At 42.7% G+C, this 20846-nt stretch overlaps 1 non-coding gene across 1 annotated transcript; it reads left to right on the forward strand.

Moving 5' to 3' along the window:
* Positions 1-20113: 20113 nt before the first annotated feature.
* On the forward strand, positions 20114-20220 carry LOC130734875 (small nucleolar RNA R71). Its single transcript, XR_009018212.1, has one exon. It is a non-coding gene; the product is annotated as a small nucleolar RNA R71 (small nucleolar RNA).
* The last annotated feature ends 626 nt before the right edge of the window (positions 20221-20846 follow it).

The following is a 20846-nucleotide window of genomic DNA, read 5'->3' on the forward strand; positions in this document are numbered from 1 at the left end:
GTGCTTCTTAGAAAGCTAATAGTAAACACACTTAGTTCTATTTGAAGAAAGATTGCTAAGAAGATATTTGAATATTGCATGCGCGTGAACAAGTTTCTTCGGCGGCATCTTTCAATCTTCAGCCTCTTTATATACTCCAAGGATTAGGGTTTGAACGTTGCATGGAGATGCTACCGTTGGAGGGCAGATCTGGAATTTCCAGGTTCTGCTGTGGCTGAATCAGTTAGGTAAGGTCATCAGGAATGGTACAATTGATTTTGTACTTTGGATAGCGATATGACCTCTTTCCTTGTTGATTTCTGATCAGAGTGATGCTTCATCTTGGAACTTGTGAAACTTGGTGATCAGAGTCAGAGGGAAGCTTGGATCCTCTGACCTTTGTACTTTTTGCTTTTGGACTCAGAGGTGAAGTACTTGGTCTTCAGAGCCAGCTTACTCTTGGACTTCAGAGTCTTCACTACTCAGCTTATTGACTTTCAGAGCTTCTGATCCTTCAGAGCTACTAGTGAGCTGAATCCATATCAGAGCTTTATAATCTTCATATCTTCTGAAGCTTGATCTACTGTTCAGATTGAACATAGTACGTGCGAAAGCGTTGCAGAGGTTACTCTTTGAGCATTGTGCTTCTGAATTATGTGAAATAAGACCAGAGTCATAGCCTATCATTAGAACACTTAGAAAACTACGTTAGAGTACCATAATTGTTCATACTTAATAGTTAACTTGTAATCATCAAAACATAGAGTTGTACTACTAGATCAAAACTTGATCTTACAATAGCTCTTGGAGGACAGCACTGCAGTTTGAAGGCGAGAATCCTTCCAACATGGTAGTTGAACTAGACTTGTTATCTGAAACGCGATACGAGGCTCGTATTAGAGAGGCTGCAATGAAGCAGCGAGCCGCAGCAAAATATGACACGAAGGTTCGCCCAAGGGCGATGCAGGAGGGGGATTTGGTGCATAAGAAATGTACCGGGAACACGGGAAACAAGTTGAACTCGATCTCCGAAGGCCCTTACAGGATCTTGAAGGTATTAGGAAAAAGGGGCTATCACCTCGAGAGCTTAGATGGGAGGCGTGTGCCGCAGTCTTGGAATGCGGCGAGCATGAGGTACTATTACACTTGAAGATTGAGGAAGAGCCCGGCTTGGCACGAGGACGAGCAACTGAGTGCGAGTCATGAAGATTGACAGATTAAAAACAAAGAAACACGTTCTTGTTCTCCATCTCGGGAGTTTGTTGGCAAAAACGCATAAATAGTAAAAACAAAGACACGTTCTTGTTCTCCATCTCGGGAGTTTGTTGACTATAACGTCTGATTGAAAATACAAAAATATTATCAAGCCAATTCAATCACACTGAATTGCGGCAAGAGCTAGGTGGGAAAAATTCCCTGAAGGTGGCGATCCCAACACGACCTTGATGTATGGGGATCGCTCCGGAAAAGCCGACGCAACTTGCCGTCACTCGTCGGCGATGTGTGTGGATAAGTGTTGGTCAATTCGCAAGTGTACGAATCCACCCGGTTTTAAATATCGAACCACAGGGATTGTGAGTGACTAAATTCAGTTTAAGCTTTGAGTTTGAAGGTTGGTTTTATTGAATAAGAGATATGTTGAAGTAGTAATAAGGGAAAAGGAAAATAAAAAGACAATTCAGAAAATAACATGCTTTGGGTTTTAGTTCAACTAGTCAATTTAAGCTCATCATTCTATGCACATGTTCTCATGGATCTCTCCTTGATGATATAGCCTAGTTACTCACTTATTGATTCCTCACATAAGCAATTCTCTCATACTAAAAGCTAAACCCAATTCCTTGTGTACTTAGTCATTTATATGAGGTTTTAGATCATGAAATTTCAGGCCATCAAACCCCAACCCTTCCTCTATTCCTAGTAGCAAGTATAGAAGGGGTAATCCCAAATCGGTTCCCTAATCTATAACAAACTTCCGTTCTGATTATAGAATAGTATAAAGCAAGCATGCATACAAGCTTAGATTAAAATTCAGAAAATGGGATTCAAGGGAAGAAGAAGAGCATGTGGGAAAGAACTTAAGATTATAACTCAAATATAAAAAGTCTTACAAAGAAATCCAAAGCAAAAGAAGAGAGATTAGCCAAGCATGGCAAGAGCTAAAAACCTGAATTACAAGCTTAGAAGCCCTCTCACACTCTCCTAGATGCTCCTCTACCTCTGAGTTTATGTAAAAATGAAAGTAGTATCAAAGATTACAAAAGAAAATTACTAAAATCCTATTTATAGGCAAAAATCACGAGTTTGGGCTGTTCCGGGCGCTCAGGCGCCAATTCAGAGCGCCTGAGCGCTAATTCCATGCTGAAACTGAGCCCCTAGAAGGTAATTGGCGCCTAGGCGCCAATTAAGCACGCCTAGGCGCCAATTTCAGAACCCTGGAAAAAGCAATTGGCGCCTAGGTGCCAATGGAGCACGCCTAGGCGCTCTGACTCGCTGGAAAACCTTTTGATCTTCATTTTAACTCCTCTTTAAGCCTCTCTTCAATTCTCCAAACATCTAGACACTCCATCTTCAGCTGTTACAACCTGAAAACTTGATGACAAAAGCTAGGAAAATATCTAGAAATTCAGAGGTTAGTTTTGCACAAAGGCTCCAAAACAAGTGGAAATTGCCCATGACTCTTAAACTCTAATCAAATGCAACTAAAGCCCTTACAAAACTACAAAATTACTAAACTAATGCAAATGCACCAAAAAAAAGTAAAAATGCATGAGAATGCATGAAACACTACATGAGACACAAGAAAAAGACTCAAAACCTACAAGGAAAAACCCTAAAAACATCATATAAACCCGGGTCATCACACTACTATACTCAACGACAGCTCGCCCTCGAGCGTCACTAAGATTAGCTTGCCCTCAAGCACAAAGAATTACTCCCAACACACATGCCAAAAGAGGGATACTGTTTTAGAAAACTGGGGGATCAAGTGAATGTAGTTAGTTCCAAGAGAAAAATTCAACAATCAACTTCATGTTACTCTTAGATAAAGAAGAATTAGAGTCCACTATGAGAAGAATTTAGAGCTAACATCCTAGCATGAGACAATTGTTTAGTGCACTGAGCACACAAGCAAGTTCATAGGTTCTGAGAATCATTTCCTCAAGAGCAACTAAAGTTGACAATGCATTATTGAATGAGACTTCAAAGGGGTTATGATGTTGGCTAGGTAAAGCACAAGGTAGGTGGTCCCTAAGGAAGACTAAGGCTGCATAAAATTTGGTGTGGTCCTTCATGAAAACCGGAACTTAAAGCAATTGATACTTAGCAAACAAGACTCTTAACCCCCTTTTGTTTCAGAATTTTTTTTCTTGGAACTCCACCCATTCCATGGAGTTCATTTTTTTTCCTTTTGATTTTTTCCGATTTTTTCCGTTGGGGCAAGAGACAATTGCATTTTCTATAAACTAGTTCCATTGAGAGTTAAGAACCACAACTCCCCATTTTTCCAACCAAACAACCAGCCCAAATAACAAAGGTAACAAAGAAATCTCCATAAAGCTCAAAAGGGTCAACTAGGGACAAATATGTTATAAAACAATTTCTGAAGTACAAGAAAACCTACCAGTCTCAAGAATGCAAGTCTCCTAAAGCTACACTCAAGGAGGCATAAAATGAAACACAGAACCAAGAAGTGCAAGTGAGTCAGGATCCTCCAGGGAAATTATATAGTGAAGGGTCAAAGATGGACCCTTGTGAACTCACATCAACTCTATCCTCAAGATAACACTTAGAAGACTGAAGTCTCTCCCTCTCTTTCCCAACATACAATCACTCCCCAAAAGAAAGCACAAAGTATCCACTTAAAAACATTTTCAAAACCAGCATCATGTGAGTGAGCAAGACTCGGGAACATGTCATTTGAGTAAAGGGCATAAAGACCAAGGTATAAAAGACTCTATCAAAAAAAAATGCATGATCAAAAAGATAAACAAAATCTATAAAGGAAAAATATGCTAAAAATGCATGGACTAAAATCAGAGTAAGAAAAGAACCTCCTTCCAAGTGGTTGAGTGCTTCCAAGTTTGTATCCTTTTTATTTCCTGAAACACTAAACAAAAGATAAAACGTAAAACAGAAAAAAGAAACATGGGTTGTCTCCCATTCAGCCCTAAGTTTGAGTCATAGGTAGACTTTACCTCAAACTCGTAACTCAAACCAAAAATCACAAACAATCCCCGGCAACGGCGCCAAAAACTTGTTGGTCAATTCGCAAGTGTACGAATCCACCCGGTTTTAAATATCGAACCACAAGGATTGTGAGTGACTAAATTCAGTTTAAGCTTTGAGTTTGAAGGTTGGTTTTATTGAATAAGAGATATGTTGAAGTAGTAATAAGGGAAAAGGAAAATAAAAAGACAATTCAGAAAATAACATGCTTTGGGTTCTAGTTCAACTAGTCAATTTAAGCCCATCATTCTATGCACATGTTCTCATGGATCTCTCCTTGATGATATAGCCTAGTTACTCACTTATTGATTCCTCACATAAGCAATTCTCTCATACTAAAAGCTAAGCTCAATTCCTTGTGCACTTAGTCATTTATATGAGGTTTTAGATCATGAAATTTCAGGCCATCAAACCCCAACCCTTCCTCTATTCCTAGTAGCAAGTATAGAAGGGGTAATCCCAAATCGGTTCCCTAATCTATAACAAACTTCCGTTCTGATTATAGAATAGTATAAAGCAAGCATGCATACAAGCTTAGATTAAAATTCAGAAAATGGGATTCAAGGGAAGAAGAAGAGCATGTGGGAAAGAACTTAAGATTATAACTCAAATATAAAAAGTCTTACAAAGAAATCCAAAGCAAAACAAGAGAGATTAGCCAAAAGCCATGCTTGGCTAAAAACCTGAATTACAAGCTTAGAAGCCCTCTCACACTCTCCTAGATGCTCCTCTACCTCTGAGTTTATGTAAAAATGAAAGTAGTATCAAAGATTACAAAAGAAAATGACTAAAATCCTATTTATAGGCAAAAATCACGAGTTTGGGCTGTTCCGGGCGCTCAGGCGCCAATTCAAAGCGCTTGAGCGCTATTTCCATGCTGAAACTGAGCCCCTGGAAGGTAATTGGTGTAACGCCCCGATTTCCAGGTGTCACTTTAGTAACTAAAAATAAACTTTACGCGGAAAACAGGTAATTTTTTTTTCGTTTGATTCCTTTTAAATAAAGCGATAGAAAATAAAGACATAACCCAACACTAACTAACCAATATACAAATATATACACATGTACAACCTCAGCTGCACTCTCCCGTCACGCGCACTCGCAGTGACTCCAAAGTAGTGTGCCCGCAGGCAAATATATATAGAACCAGTAGTGTAAGTGTGAAAGTTATAAGTACAATCCACTAAGAGAAAAGTCGGCCTCAAAATGGCCTAAGCAAAGACCCCTACAGTCCGACAGACTCACTGTGATCCCTCAATAAAAGAACCACACGAAAAGTCATGCGTCGGAAACCTACCCTGTCCCAAAAGTAAGACGAATCAGAGCTCTACACAAAATATGACGCCTGCCTAAACCTACCCTCCCATTACTGCTCACATAACCGAGTCCACAGCGAACTGAAGACGGCAAGTTGAAGCTCAGCTCCATGCGTCGTAGAACTCCCTCCGTCAGACGTCCACGCTCATCAGTACGGTCCTCCAACTCAAACCTGATCCCCCCCCGAGGGAGAGACCATCGAAACCCAATCCTCCGTCGACATCTGGCAGCAGGCCGACCGCCCAAACACAAACATGAACCAAAGCCAAGGCGCTAGGGTCAACTCACGGAAATAAGTAGATATACACTCAACATGTGATATGGGGTATAGATATATATATATATATATATATATATATATATATATAAGCAATCCTAGCATGTTATTGGCTCTAACAATGCTTCAATAAATCAAACAGCACACAATTCCAGTCAGAGTGAATGTATGCGTGAAATGCAATCAATATGATCCGGATATTTGTGACGCGTTCCTGTTCGCCACTAGTGAAGCATTCCCGTTCTTCACTCTTGGTGAACCATTCCCGTTATTCACCGCATGATGAAGCATTCCCGTTCCTCATCGAATAATGCATCGGTAAACCATTCCCGTTATTCACCAAATGATGCATTGGTGAACCATTCCCGTTATTCACCAAATGATGCAATGGTGAACCATTCCCGTTATTCACCATATGATGCATGATGCAATATGGTTAGCCAAACATCGAATCGTCATCACAACATAAGTGTTTAGCTCAAAACCCAATCTCGAAGGCCCAAGAGTTAGTGTCGGTCAATACAACACAACTCGGAGTTAGTGTCGGTCCATACAACACAACTCCAACAACAAGAGTACTAGGGTAAGAGTTTAGTGTCGGTCCATACAACACAACTCCAACAACAAGAGTACTAGGATAAGAGTTTAGTGTCGGTCAATACAACACAACTCCAACAACAAGAGTACGAGAATAAGAGTTTAGTGTCGGTCAATACAACACAACTCCAACAACAAGAGTACGAGAATAAGAGTTTAGTGTCGGTCAATACAACACAACTCCAACAACAAGAGTACTAAAGTACTCGGTGACTTTCAATCATCACCGTAGCTCACCTCAGTGGCTTTCCCCAATTCCCCAAAACTCATGACAAAGTCGACTTTTCCCCGTCTTTCGCAATCATTTTCCCATTGAGACTCCCTATGGTTTATTCGTTAATGAAAACGTTTCGAATTGAATTAGTCAGGTTATGAGTTTATTTCTCGAAGTCTAAGTCTCCCAAAGTCTCTAGTTTTTGAAATTCTAATCATTCTAATTTTCCAAAAACCCTCCAAAAGAAGTTTCCCGGGGAAAGTCTAAGTATATAAACGTTGGCTAAGTCTCAACCCTTGAGTTTGGACTTGCCTAGGGTTTTTCATCCAACCCGAAACCTCAACTGTAACCAGTTCAATGATTCCCCACTCCGAAGTCGCGTCAAAACGCACAAATCAACACAACATCAATATCATAAGTTATGAAAACAATCATAACAATAACTCATCATCATAAACAATATCAACATAAAGCATAAGTCGAATTCATCGACGCCTATCATGCAGTCATAGCTAATAGTAAGTTGCCCTAACCTCGAGTTGCTCCAGCCTCGTGGTCAAAGTTTCCTTCACTCAAATGCTCTGAAGAACCCAAAGTTCCTTCAATTGAACCTCGGAGAAAACAAAGCAGAATCCAAACAAAATCGATTAGTTCAATCACAATACAACTCATTAACGATAGACAAAGCATCGAAGCTTCAGAATATAGCAATCGGGTACGAAAAGACAAGTTTTCGAAAACGAAAACCCCCCCCCCCTTGAAATAGCTCTCGGCCATAAGGAGAAAAGAGCTCCGGCTCTTTTTCTTCGATCTAATCAGTTTGCAAGGTAGTTTCAGGGTAAAACTAAGGCAAAGAAACTGTCGGAAAAATTTTCGGACGATCGGATCGAAATACGGCTATTCAGGGGCGTTTTGGTCCAAAATAAAAGCTCAAAACCTCAAAGATATCACTTCGGAAAACAAATTTGACAGCAATGTTCCTAACGACATCCGTAACAACAAATCCTAAAGGCACGAAGTCATATTACGACTTTTCGACAGTAAAGTTTCGAAATGTGCGCCAAAAAGAGTTTTGAAACAGTTTTTCAGATCCTTGACGACTCGATCCATATCGGCGAATACCGACGAAGGTTCTAGCCTCTTGGGCACGTAGAGAACATACCCCAACAGAGGTAAGAATCAAGCTAGTTACATCGATACCTTGAAGTAGGAACGAATTGCGCGAAGATCGGTCAAGTTTCGGCGAAAATCTCCTCTCCTCACCTCTCCTTAAACCGCGGCCCCAAATGGAAAGAAAATGAAGATATTTTGATTTTTCAACTATTTATAGGAAGGTGAAATCGCGGGAAAATGAAAATTTCGCGATTCCGATTTTTGCAGCACGTTCACCGATGAGTTCTAAGAGAGATTCTGGCGACAGATTTCCAGAACTCAAAACAAATATCTAACATTTGGAAAAAACGATATCTAAAATCCCAAAAGCGGTGTAAGTTAATCTGTCCCGAAAAACTACTTTTTGCTGTGATGGTCAGACGACAAAACTTTGTTCTGGAGAAAGATTGGAAACGTCGAAACAAATCTGGCAGCGCGGACGGAAACTTCGTTAGAAGTCCCGAATAGAAAAAGTCTTCATCCAGTGATCGAATCTAGGGTTTCGAAGCAAAGAAATTAGCGTCGTCGGACTTCCGAAAAGTGAATACTATCGTGCGTACAGTCCAGGGTTCCGAAATGAAACACTGCTCGAAGGAAAAATAAAGAGAACCTTTAAATTTCCCAAAGATTTGAAATCTCACTTAAAACGTTGCTTTAAAAGCGAAATTAGCCTATTCTGGACACTCTCGCCATAAGGCAGGTGTGCAGACGGCTCGCACTAATTCCTAAAACGACTACGCAACATTCCTCAAGCAATTCCTGAACTTTCTTCTTCATTAATCTTTCTCAAACATCAAACTCTTGTCACGCTTACACTGATTCTACGCGTGAGTCGGAAATTAACTTGTTCTGTAAATCCAGGTCTTACAATTGGCGCCTAGGCGCCAATTAAGCACGCCTAGGCGCCAATTCCAGAACCCTGGAAAAAGCAATTGGCGCCTAGGCACCAATGGAGCATGCCTAGGCGCTCTGACTCGCTGGAAAACCTTTTGATCATCATTTTAACTCCTCTTTACTCCTCTTTAAGCCTCTCTTCAATTCTCCAAACCTCTAGACACTCCATCTTCAGTTGTTACAACCTGAAAACTTGATGACAAAGCTAGGAAAATATCTAGAAATTCATAGGTTAGTTTTGCACAAAGGCTCCAAAACAAGTGGAAATTGCCTATGACTCTTAAACTCTAATCAAATGCAACTAAAGCCCTTACAAAACTACAAAATTACTAAACTAACGCAAATGCACCAAAAAAAAGTAAAAATGCATGAGAATGCATGAAACACTACATGAGACACAAGAAAAAGACTCAAAACCTACAAGGAAAAACCCTAAAAACATCATATAAACCCGGGTCATCAATAAGATTCTTATCCATACAGCCTCCCCGAAATATGGGCGAGCAAATCTAACTAGGCTAAGTCTCGGGCAACCTATATGGCCATTGGGACCCGAGCTACTGTAAGTCCTCGCCAAGCAAAGTTGGCCAGGCCACACCTGATCTTACGGGAAATATGGTGTGAACAAAGCCTCAGTTCAAAAACTGTGCAGAAGTCCTAGTTAAACCCGGCACACCACCAATGTCGTCGAACGTAATTCAGAAACGAAGAAACTAAAGGGGGTACGGGAGAATGCGAGAGAAAACGTCGGGAAGCGTTAAAACAGACATAGGAAGTAAAACTTAATTGATTAACTAAAGTCAAAAATACAACGATAACGATCAAACAAAGCAAAAGGATGTAGCATTACAATATTCGAAACAAATTAACATTATATCTTTTTCTCTTGTTCCACAGCATCCCCGAGATCAACGTCAGCAACTTCTGGTGGATCTTCCGGACCCTCTAACCCAGCAGGAGTAACCTTTTTAAAAGCTCCCAAAGGTTCAAGGTTGATAGTAGGATAAAGGTGCTTGACTTGAGCTTTGGCGATAAGGAAACCGCGAACACGCTCCTTGGCTGCTGCATGGGCAGCCTCCCTCCTTATGTTCTCTTCCAGGGTGGCGGCTTGGGCCTCGTTGTCAGCCAAAAGTTTACACTTGGATGCCAAATCCGACTGGGCCTCGGCAAGCGCCTCATTCTTGCCCGCTAGTTCCTCACGCAAAACAGCAATCTCCTTGTCTTTAGCGGCAAGGATTTCTTCCTGAGAAGCAGCGGTGATCTCCTTTGTGTCAAGGTCCTGTCGGAGCTCCTCGACCTAGGCCTCAAGTTTTTCCTCCTTCTCGTTCGCCCATATCATCGCAAGTTTTGCTTCCTTGAGTTTCTGCCGCATTTTCTCTGTCTTACCCTCCTCCGCCGCTAACTGGTTGGACAGCTTGGAGCAGGTGTCATTAGCCCGAAGGTTATCAGAGCGCAACTTCTCTACCTCTTGGCGAAGCCCGACAATTCCGGTAAGAGGTCGCGCCTGCCAGGCCACTTGGGCGAACATGCAGTCGTCGCGGAGAAGATTTGACACAGCTTCCTGGGCGACATCCTGTGGGTCCTGGCTAGGAGCCCCCCTTAATTTCTCAAGATAAAGGTGGGAAAGGAGGAAGGAAAAAGGATCTGGGGGAGAGCTGCTGGAAGTTCTCGTAGGCTGGGCTGCAGAGAGATTCTCTCCCTCGCCACCAACCCTGGGAGAACTAGGGGCCGATGGACCGAGAGTCGTCTGGACAGGCGAGGGAAACGGCGGGCGGTTGGAAGAGGGTGATCGCTGACCTTCCGCTAAAGTCACGGGGCGAGGAGCATCTGGAGTCTGTGAAGCACTAGCCTCGCCATGATGGTCGGACACCAAGGGATCGCAAGCGCTACCCGCGGCAACAGGATCAGGCACGATGGGCCCCCCGCCTGCGCCGGTCAAAGGAGTGGCTTGAGGGTTTGACTCGCCTAGCTTGCTCTTCTTGGGTGAGCTTTGTCTTTTTCCTCCGACCTGGGCCGAAGAGGGTGCCTTGACGTTCCCAGAGGTGAAGGCCTTCATGTTTCCTGAAAAGTAAAAGGAAAAAGTCGTCAGCAACAAAAAGGCTAAGAGGAAAGCTTGAAGGTGACGTTCAAAAGGGAAACCTAATCGAGGGAATAGTTTGGAGCCTGGAGAAGCGCCGAGCAATTCAGCGCAACTAAGGAAGGGAAGCTGGGATAGGACCCCAAAGGCAAAATTTTCTCCGGAAGAGGGAAATGCCTCAGGGGGATCAGCCATGGACTTAGGACATTGGGTCCAGTAAAGCGGGAAGAGGGTTTTCCATTCTTTTTGCGTGAATGTCTAGGGGTAAGAGGGGTGAACAACGACCCGGAAGTACCGGCGGGCTAAGTAGGATTCGGAGTCAACTTGGAATGGAACAAACCGTTCTAGACCCGGCTGGGGAGCTAGACCAACCCAGTTGTGGGACCCCAGGGATCGGGAGTCCACTTCAAAGAAAAGGGAAAAAAGGGCAAGGGAAGGCGTCACTTCGAAACTACTGCAGAGAATTTCAAAACACTTCAGATAGGTCAAGGCGTGGGGATGAAGCTGGCAAGGAGAAACGTTGACATCATGCAGCACTTGGGTGAGAAATGGGGAGAAAGGGAGTTTAACGCCAAGATCAAGGAACAGATACTCGTATACGAAGAAGAAGTGGGAATACTTGAGGTTATTGGATGCGCGATGTTGCCAGGGGCGATCTTGGTCCCGGCATCCGGTGGTGCGAAGGAGGTTCTCCAACAGCGGGGTGCTACATAGACCGCCAGCCCTGCGAGCAAGGTCAGAAATAGAGTCGCTAGTGGAAAGCTCTGATGGTTGGTCAAGGATTCCTTGGTTTGGAGCATCCTGGACAGGGAAGGGAAGAGTGGCGAAGGTTTCCAAGCGATGAGCTTTGATTTCCTATATAGAGGAAAGGGTCCCTGTCGAGGGCATGATAAAAATGAAGAGAAAGGGGACGGAGAACTAACTGGAAGAAGGCAGTGTGAAGGGGAGCAAGAAGGGTCGGGGTCTGTAGAGTTGTTGAAGGAAGCCGGTACGAGAGCCAGGAGCAAGCGTGAGAGCAGTTGGCAATAAGTGGTGAATGATAGGGTAAGGGGGAATTTAAAAGTTAAGGTGAGTAGCGGTTGGGAAATCGTGTCCTATCGTGGCAAGACAAAATGATTACACTGGGAGAACATGACGCGGTTTTTGGGGAATGGGAATGGCACAATAAGGGAAAAGTTGCAACCGCTAAAGTTCATTGGTTTGAATTCAAATTGACAGGCTTTATTATGATTTGAAGGGACATATCGGAGATAGCGGTTGAGATTTTACAGATTCGACGGCTTTTGTGTTATTTTAGTGCATTACATGTGGCTTACACGCGTCAATCCATCGTGGTCCACGACGATCACTGTTGAAGCGAGGCAAGGGATTTGAGCGCTGTCGCCACGAGCCAACTTGTGGACTCGTGGGATTGAAGGAACTTGCTAAGAGAATCAAAATTAGTCTTAGGCTCTAGTTGTCAAGCCATGTTGACAATAGTTTTAAGTCATTAGGCTTCGGCGTTAGATAGTTTACTCATGATCGCCGCCTTAGGTTTCTTCTTAAAAGGCACACTCAGCTCTCATGCTTCGAGCTCGGTGTCTTGTGGACTTGTGGACTGAGCGAGACCCTAGGGTCCCTCGCCCAGGCGCGCCAGCCCGGGGCGACGTGCAAGCCAGGAAATTGGGCCTTCTCCCGGGAGGTCTAACTGGCCCATTAAGAGAAATTAGGGGCGCCAAGCCCAACCCCCACATCTATAAATAGGGGACGGTTACCAATTGTAAAGGACTCTTGGCTCCTTTGAGAAATAAAAGCTTGAAATTCAGTTACTTTCTCTCTCTAAGCGGTTACGCTCTAAACTATCTCTAGATTCTCACATCACGATCCTCTCACTATGGGTACCGTACCTCATCTCTATGTTCTTGGATGGAACAACGTTGTTTTCCATAATGATCATGTTAATTTTGAGCTTCTCTGGGACTTGCATATTTCTAGAATAATGTCTTGGGTTAAGGCTTGGTAGAAGGAGTGTCCATATTTCATTAGTAATTTTACCCTCAATTTTGTGGACCTGTAATTGAAACAGGCTACTGTCAAAATCAGATCCAACACTTGGTTTCCTTCGCCGCCGGGTGTGCTTAAGTTTAATGCAGATGGATCGATGCATGGTAGTCCGGGAAAAAGTGATGCCGCCAGTTTCAGCTTCACCACATCCTAATTGTGAGTGACTCATCACTAGCCGTAGGCTGGGTGTCTAAGAAGGATAATAGGCCATGGAAGCGGTTAAATGACTTATTAATCATTGATTCGATTATGACTGAGGTGGAGTGCTTGGGAGTTGATCACATTTTCAAGGAATCAAACTCAGTGGCAGATTACCTTGCGAAATCTGGATGCAATAGAGAATTTCCAGTTTAGTCTTTGGTCTAATGGTACCTAAGTATACCATATTCTGATTTTGATATGTATCTTTATGGAGCTTGGAGTGTTGTTGAATCTTTCAAGAGCCTTGCTCGTCTTTCGTTATGTATTATTGCTGCTTTGGATGATTCCCTAGTGTTGGGATGTCAAGTGTGAGTAAAGAAGTTCCATATTAGAAGATTAGGGGAGTAATGAGCCCTTTATAAGTGAGAGAACCCATACACCTAATCCCTTAAGGTTTTGAGTGAAAGATGTGGTATCCAATCCATTTATGGTGTGCTCATGTAAGCCCAATGTGATAATTGTTGGTCAATTCGCAAGTGTACTAATACCTCCGGGTTTTAAAATATCGAACCACGGGATTGTGAGTGAGAATTGTTGATTTAAGTCTAAAGTTTGCAAGTTTCTAAAGCAATAAAATTCAGAAATTGGTTTTGGTTGTTTATGACAAAAGATTTGCAAAAGAGCAATGTTGATAAAGTTTGTGAAAAACAATTGATAGAAAATTGCCTTGGGTTGTTGATCATCTAATCCACTTTAGTTCACCTATCCTATCCATGTGACACCTTGATTTATCTCTTGTTGCTATAGCCTATGTACTTACTAGTTGATTCCTCATAAAAGTAATTCTCTCAAACTGAAAGTTAAGCCCAATTCCTTGTGTACTTAAACATTCATAAGAGGTTATTAAGCATGTATATCCAAGCCAACAAAACCCTCCCCTCACTCTATGCCTAGAAGCAAGTATAGAAAGATATATTTCAATTCATGTCCCTAAATCATAACAAACTTCCATTTGATTATAATCTAGCCTATAGCAAAGGTGCACCAAAGTTAAACATGCATAAAGGAATTGAAATACAAGATTAAATCAAGAACTCATGCATAGAGATAGGATTTAACGAACTAAAACTTCATAGAATCTCTTAACCCAAAGCAAAAAAAGGAAACTAGCCACTCATGGCTAGTGAATTCATACAGAAAATGTAAAGAAAACCTGAGAAAAATACAAGTTGGAAGCCTTCCTACAGCCCCAAGTTTTTCCTCAGCTCTCAAACTTGATCCCAAAATGAGTAAAAATGTCTCTCCTCTAAAGAAATTGGCCTAAGCCTTATTTATAGGCACAAAAATACGAGTCTGGGCGCTTAGGCACCAATTCAGAGCGCCTGAGCGCCAATTGCATGCACAAACATGCTCTCTGGAGCTTAATTGGCGCCTAGGCGCCAATTCCTTGACCTCTGAACAAATGCACTAGCGCCTAGGCGCCAATTCCCAGCGCCTAGGCGCTCAAGCTTGCCTGAAAAAGACTTTTTGGCTTCTATAACCCCTCTTTCAATCCTCTTTAAGTCCTCCTTTAATTCCATGCTTCTTGGCCTTCTATTACCTTCAGTTTCTGCTCTTCAAACCTAACCAACAAGTCAAGGAAGAATCTAGAAGCTCAAAGAGCTCATTAGCACAAGAGGTCCTTCATTTAACACAACAAAACCATGCAAGTCCTAAACTTAACTTAAAATGCAAGAAAACTCCCTATAAAACTACAAAATTACCAAAACAAAACAAAGACTCAAGAAAAGATAAAAATGCATGATAATGCATGGAACACTACATGAGACTCAACAAAAAGATTCAAAACAAACAAAGAAATGACCCTAAAAACACTACTAAAATAGGGTCATCACACCACTATACTCAACGGCAGCTCGCCCTCGAGCGTAAATAACACTCGCTTGCCCTGAAGCGCAAGAAATGCTCCCAAACAAGTGCTCTCAACAAGGAATACTACACAAAAACAGGGGGACGAAGCAATCACTGCTAGTTCCAAGAGAAAGACCCAACAACCTACTTCATGCATCTTTTGAAAAGAGAAGAGTGTAGAGTCCATTCATGAGAAGCATTTAGATCTACAAATCCTAGGATGAGATGTTAATTTAGTGCACTAAGCACACAAACAAGTTCATAGGTCCTGAATGTCATTCACTCCCTAGCAACAAAGAATAAACATGCAAATATTCAAGAAACTTTCACAAGGGTTGAAACATGGGCTAGGTAAAGCATGGTGGTGGTTGGTCCCTAAGGAAAAACTAGGGTTCAAGCACATTGAGTGTGGTCCTTTTCTAATAACCCTGGAGCTTTTCACAACAAACATTTCTAACAAGTCTCTTGCACCCCCTTTTTCAAACTTTCTTTTTCTTTTTCAACTCCAACTTTTGGTTAGGAGTTATTTTTTTTCTTTTTTTTTAAATAACTTAAATTTGGGGCAAGAGACTATTTCCCAACTTTTTCAGCTCCATTCAAATGAAACAAGGACCAAACTCCCCGATATTCCAACCAAACAACCGTCCCAATCTTTTGGCTACAAAAAAATTCTCCAATTAAGCTCAAATGGGACAACTAAGGGGTAATGTTCAACCAACAAATTCAGAATCTCAAGAAATCCTACAAGTCTCAAGAATAAAGCAAGAATCACAAAGCATGCTATGAGTGAAATTAACGCAGAACCAAGAATTGTAAGTGAGTCAGGATCCTCCAGAGATTTTTAATGGTGAAGGGTGAAAGATAGACCCTTAATGGACTCACACCGACTCTTTTCTCAAGAAACACTCGGAAGACCAAAGTCTCCTCCTCTCTTCCCCAAACATGCAATCACTCATCCAAAAAAAAAAACAGCAACAAGTATTCACAAAAGCATTTTCAAAACAGCACATGTAGGGAAGCAAAACTATAGCTAAAAGCATGTGAGTATAGGGAAGTAAAAGACCCAAAAACAAAAAGCTAATTAAACAATGCATGATAAAAAGAAAAACAAAATCTACAAATTGAAAAATATGCTAAAGATGCATGACCTAAACTAAGATTAGGAATACCTCAACATAGTCACTCCATGGGGTCATGGTCACCCCTTCCATCACCATAATCCGGATGAACACCGGCATCATGCATTAAGCTCAAGTCTATCATCCCCTGCTCCAAGGTATTGAAATCCAAGGGGCCATTGTACCTGGGGTCTGATGTGCTACCTCCCCTCCAATGGAGGTCAAGATCTCTGTGTAGGCGATCTTGCCTCAAAAACATCCGCCCGAAAGCGGCCTCCATCCAAGCAGGAGAAGGGTCAGCACGTGGTGGAGTAACCACCTCATTTACCACCTCAACATTCTCTTCTTCCTCATCTTCTTCTTCCTCTTCTTCTTCATCTTCTTCCGCTGGCTCCTCAGGATCCTCTTCCTCTTCCTCCTCTTGAGGCATTCTTGCCGTCCAATCTTTATAAAGTTGAGTGATCCTCTCCTTACTGAGCAGAGGCGCAACAGGCAACCTCTTCTCAATAACATGGACTGGCCTCCTAGCTCTGTCCCTCACCCCATGAATCAAAGAGCAAATCAAGTGAGGAAAGATGGGCCGATGCTTGTCTTTACTCCCGTTGTAGAGGGAATAAATCCGACCAGCAATGATGGTGGCCACGTCCATAGGATGGCCTCTCACAATGCAGTAGATGGAAACCATTGTAACCTCTCTAACTTCAGATTTGTTAGAGCTAGGAATGAGGGAATCCTGCAAAAGTTCAGCCCAAACTCTGGCCAGCGGTGTCATATCCTTCCTCCGCACAAAAATGATCTCGTCATCAACTGCTTCTCAGTCCCGCCCAGGCCTAACAATCACTGCCTTCATGTCTTCCAAGATCTTCGGTGACTTCTCCTCTAAGAGCTCATGATAGGTGGCCTTCTCAGGGAAAAGCTCCTTCTGTTGGTCCTCCGTGAGGAGACCAAGATGCCTGCGAATGACTGTTGGATTGTAATCAATCACATCCCCCCTGAACCAAGATGAATTCACCGGTGGCCTGGACCTGTCCTCTTGATTGTCACAGTAGGTGTTCGCGTAGAACTCCCTAACCATGACCTCACAAGCAAACGGAATGGGGTTGACCCAATTTTTCCACCTCCTAATCTCCATGGCTTCTTGCATGCCCAAGAGGTCTCTCCTTCCCTCCCGGTAAAGAACTCCCCGCTCCTTCACACACTCCTTGTGTACTAGGTGAGATCGGTAAAACTCCTCCTTAATCGATGATAAGAAGCGGGAGCGATCAAAGCTCCGGGAGGTGGAGGAAGAAGCTGCAGCTCTTGTGTTGGTTCTTGATCTTTTTGCAGGCATCTGCAAAATTATTAGCACATACACAAGCCACAAACGTTAGAGATGTTAGTTCAATAATAAACGAAAGAAGAAACTTTGTACAAAAATAAAAATTAAACTTCCTAAGAGCACCCAACAAGCCTCTTAGTGACTTTGGCAAAGGAGAAAAGATCACCACTAAAGCACTTGTCAGAAATCGACTAGGAGAACCCATTGAGGCATTCTAACAAACAACTTGTAAGCAACAACTATACTACACTAAACCACAAAATCCTAACTACCCAACTCTCACAAATTCATTACCCCTTTCTAATTAAGCACAAAATCAACCCACAATGAGTATATACAACCCAAACCCAACTTGCAATAAGCAACAAAGCACTCACCCAAACCCCAATGAAGCATGCATTGCAAAACCCATGAACTATGATGAAGGAAAATGGAAGATGAAACTTACCTTGACTTGATAGTGAGTGGGTGCAAGTGGAAAGAGCTTTATGCAATGCAAAACTTTGAAGCAAATGGGAGAGCCAAATTGTGTGCAAGTGAGAAATGAGAGGTAGAAATGGGGTATGGAGAGAGTGGGGTGCGTTTTTTATGAAGGAATGGGAGTAAAGTGTGGGAAAATGAAAAGGTTGGGGTTTTAAAACCCAAAATGTGGGCAAAAACACGTACAGGAGCGCTCGAACGCTCGAGGGGAGCGCTCAGGCGCTCAAGCCAGCTCTAGAGGCAGTGCCTCTGCCACTAATTGGCGCCTAGGCGCTCAGCCCAGTTTTTTCCAAAATTTTTTACCCTTTTTTTTTGAAATTAAACAACTAAAATACTACAAAATTAAAAGAAAGAAAAGAGAAAAATAAAAAGAATGGGTTGTCTCCCATTTAGCCCTAGGTTATAGTCCTAGGTGGACTCTTCTTCCTATGGTGTTAGGAAGGGAATTCCTTTCCATTGATTAACTTACCACAAGTGCAAGGAAGAAACCTTGCACAAAATCTTTGAAGTTCCTCCCATGAGGTTATGTCCTTCTGCTCATCAAACCAAGTTCTAGCCTCCCTCGTCAAAGAACGAGGGAAGAGTTTAATCTTCACTTCATCACTTGAAACACCCTCAATCTTAGCAAGGGAGCTAGCTTGGGTAAACTTCACCATGTGAGCATGTAAGTTCTCGTACTTGGACCCCCCATACTTGTTACTACTAACAAGCTTGATGAGAGCCGGATGGAACTCATCAACTGTTTCATTAGCCTTAGAGGTCTCTTCCGGAACTTTCGATTTGCTTCTAATCACATCACAAACAAAATTGTCTTCATGGTTAGTCCCAATCATAGGATTAAAAACAGAAAACCGTACCTTTTCCTTACCAACACGGAGAATGAGGTGACCCTTGTCAACGTCAATCTTAGCTCTAGCAGTAGCTAAGAAAGGTCGACCAAGAATGAGAGGAATCTTCTCATCCTCCTCCATATCAAGCACAACAAAGTCCACGGGGAACACATACTTGTCCACCCGCACCATTACATCCTCCACAATCCCATAAGGAGTCTTGAGGGATCGATCCGCCATTTGCAAGGAAAGCATGGTTGGGGTAACTTCTCCTAGGTTCAGCCTCTCAAACATGGTGAGCGGCATCAAATTGATGCTCGCTCCTAGATCACACAAGGCTTCCACATCTGCCATGCCTTCAATTTCTACCGGAATAGTGAAACTTCCGGGGTCTCTTATTTTCTTAGGCATTTTCCGCTGCAAAATGGCACTACATTCCTCCGTCATCAACATCGTCTCATCTACTCCCTTCAACCTTCTTATCTTATGCAAAATGTCCTTCATAAACTTAGCATATACAGGCATTTGTTTCAAAGCATCGGCAAAAGGAATACTAATGTGGAGCTTTTTGAAAACATCAACAAATTTTGAAAACTTTTTATCTAAGCTCTTCTTAGCCAATGCTTTAGGGAACGGAACCTTGCTAGTTTTAGGAGTAAGATCAACTTCCTTTCTCACCTTAATAGGCGTGGACTTCTCCTTCCACTATCTCGTCTCTCTTTTCTCCCTCTATTTTTTTCTTCAATTCATTCATCACTCTCCCACTTCTAGTGGCTACAACAGAGGCATTTTCTTGCTTAGGATTGGGGATAGTGTCGGAAGGAAACTTACCTTGAGGTCTCTCGGCTATTTGCTTGGCCAGCTGGCCAAATTGATTCTCAAGATTCTTGATAGCCGCCTCTTGATTCTTGTAATTATTCTCCGTCCGGTTGATGAAAGTTTCCACCAACTCTTCTAAGCTCTTCTTGGAACCACTACCTTCACCTTCTCCTCGCTCTTGAGGTTGTCTTGAGCTTTGGCCTTAGAATCCTTGGCTAGGAAATTGCATTTGAAAGCCATTTCCTTGCCCACTATTACCTTGCCTCCAAGAAAAATTAGGGTGATTCCTCCATCTTGGGTTGTAAGTATTTGAAAATGGGTCATTCCGAGCTTGACCCATGGCCTTCACTTCCTCCTCCGGTCTAGTCTCTGTGCATTCTTCGTTGTCATGTGACCCTCCACAAGTCACACACTCCAATTTGGCAACTCGACCACCAATCTTGGTAGTCTTCATTTGATTTTGAATCTCATTCATTTTCTTGGAGAGTTGCTTGTTGGAGGCCATGAGCTGATCATAAGCCTCAACCTCTAGGACTCCTCTTCGGGCTTGGCATTCATTACTTGAGTTCATAGCTCTTATAGCCATTTTTTTAATCAACTCATACCCCACTTGTGGAAGTAAGGCATCGAACTCACCGTTTGAAGCCGCATCCAAGCCAAACCTCGAAGAATATTGGAGACCATCATAGAACTTTGCTTCTTGATCAGCTTAGGTGAGGTTGTGTTGAGGACACCTCCTCAAGAGATTTTTGAACCTCTCCCAAGCTTCGTAAAGATTCTCATCGGTGGATTGAGCAAAAGTTATGATGTCGTTCTTGAGCTTTCTCAGGAGGGCTCTTGGAACAAACCTTGTGGTGAATTTCTCAGCCAAGTCTTCCCAAGATGTGATGCTACCTTGGGGCTGTGAATTCAACCATTCTTCAGCAATGTCCCTCAAAGAAAAAGGGAACAAACTCAAGCGGATGGTGTCCGCTGAAACATTCTGAACTCGATAAGTGTTGCAATTGCGGATAAACCGCTCCATATGTGCATGAGGATCTTCAAGAGCACCTCCACCATACTGATTTTGGCTCACCAAGTTGATGAATGCCGGCCTCAGCTCAAAGTTTCCCGTGCCATCGGGGGAAACTATGCTGCCCGGATAATCGTAGCTCATGACAGCCGAGGTGAGGTCTCTAAGAGAACGATTGGCATTCTCCGCTTCTTGCTCTTGAAGTCTTTGAGCAATAGCCTCATTCACTCTTTCTTCAATGTGGGCTTGCAATTCCTCCTCCGTCATATGGACAGCCATGGCGGCTATCTCAGCAGCTCTTTGCTGAGCTCGACGACGATGGAGAGTACGCTCTGGCTCCGGATCAAACACCAATGGATCTGTGCCAAGTCTACCTTGCATAAACTGAAATCACACAAACAAAGAAAAGGTTAGTAGCACCTATTCAATGTAATGTA

This window comes from Lotus japonicus, chromosome 1, assembly GCF_012489685.1.
Source record: "Lotus japonicus ecotype B-129 chromosome 1, LjGifu_v1.2".
Taxonomy (NCBI): Eukaryota; Viridiplantae; Streptophyta; class Magnoliopsida; order Fabales; family Fabaceae; genus Lotus; species Lotus japonicus.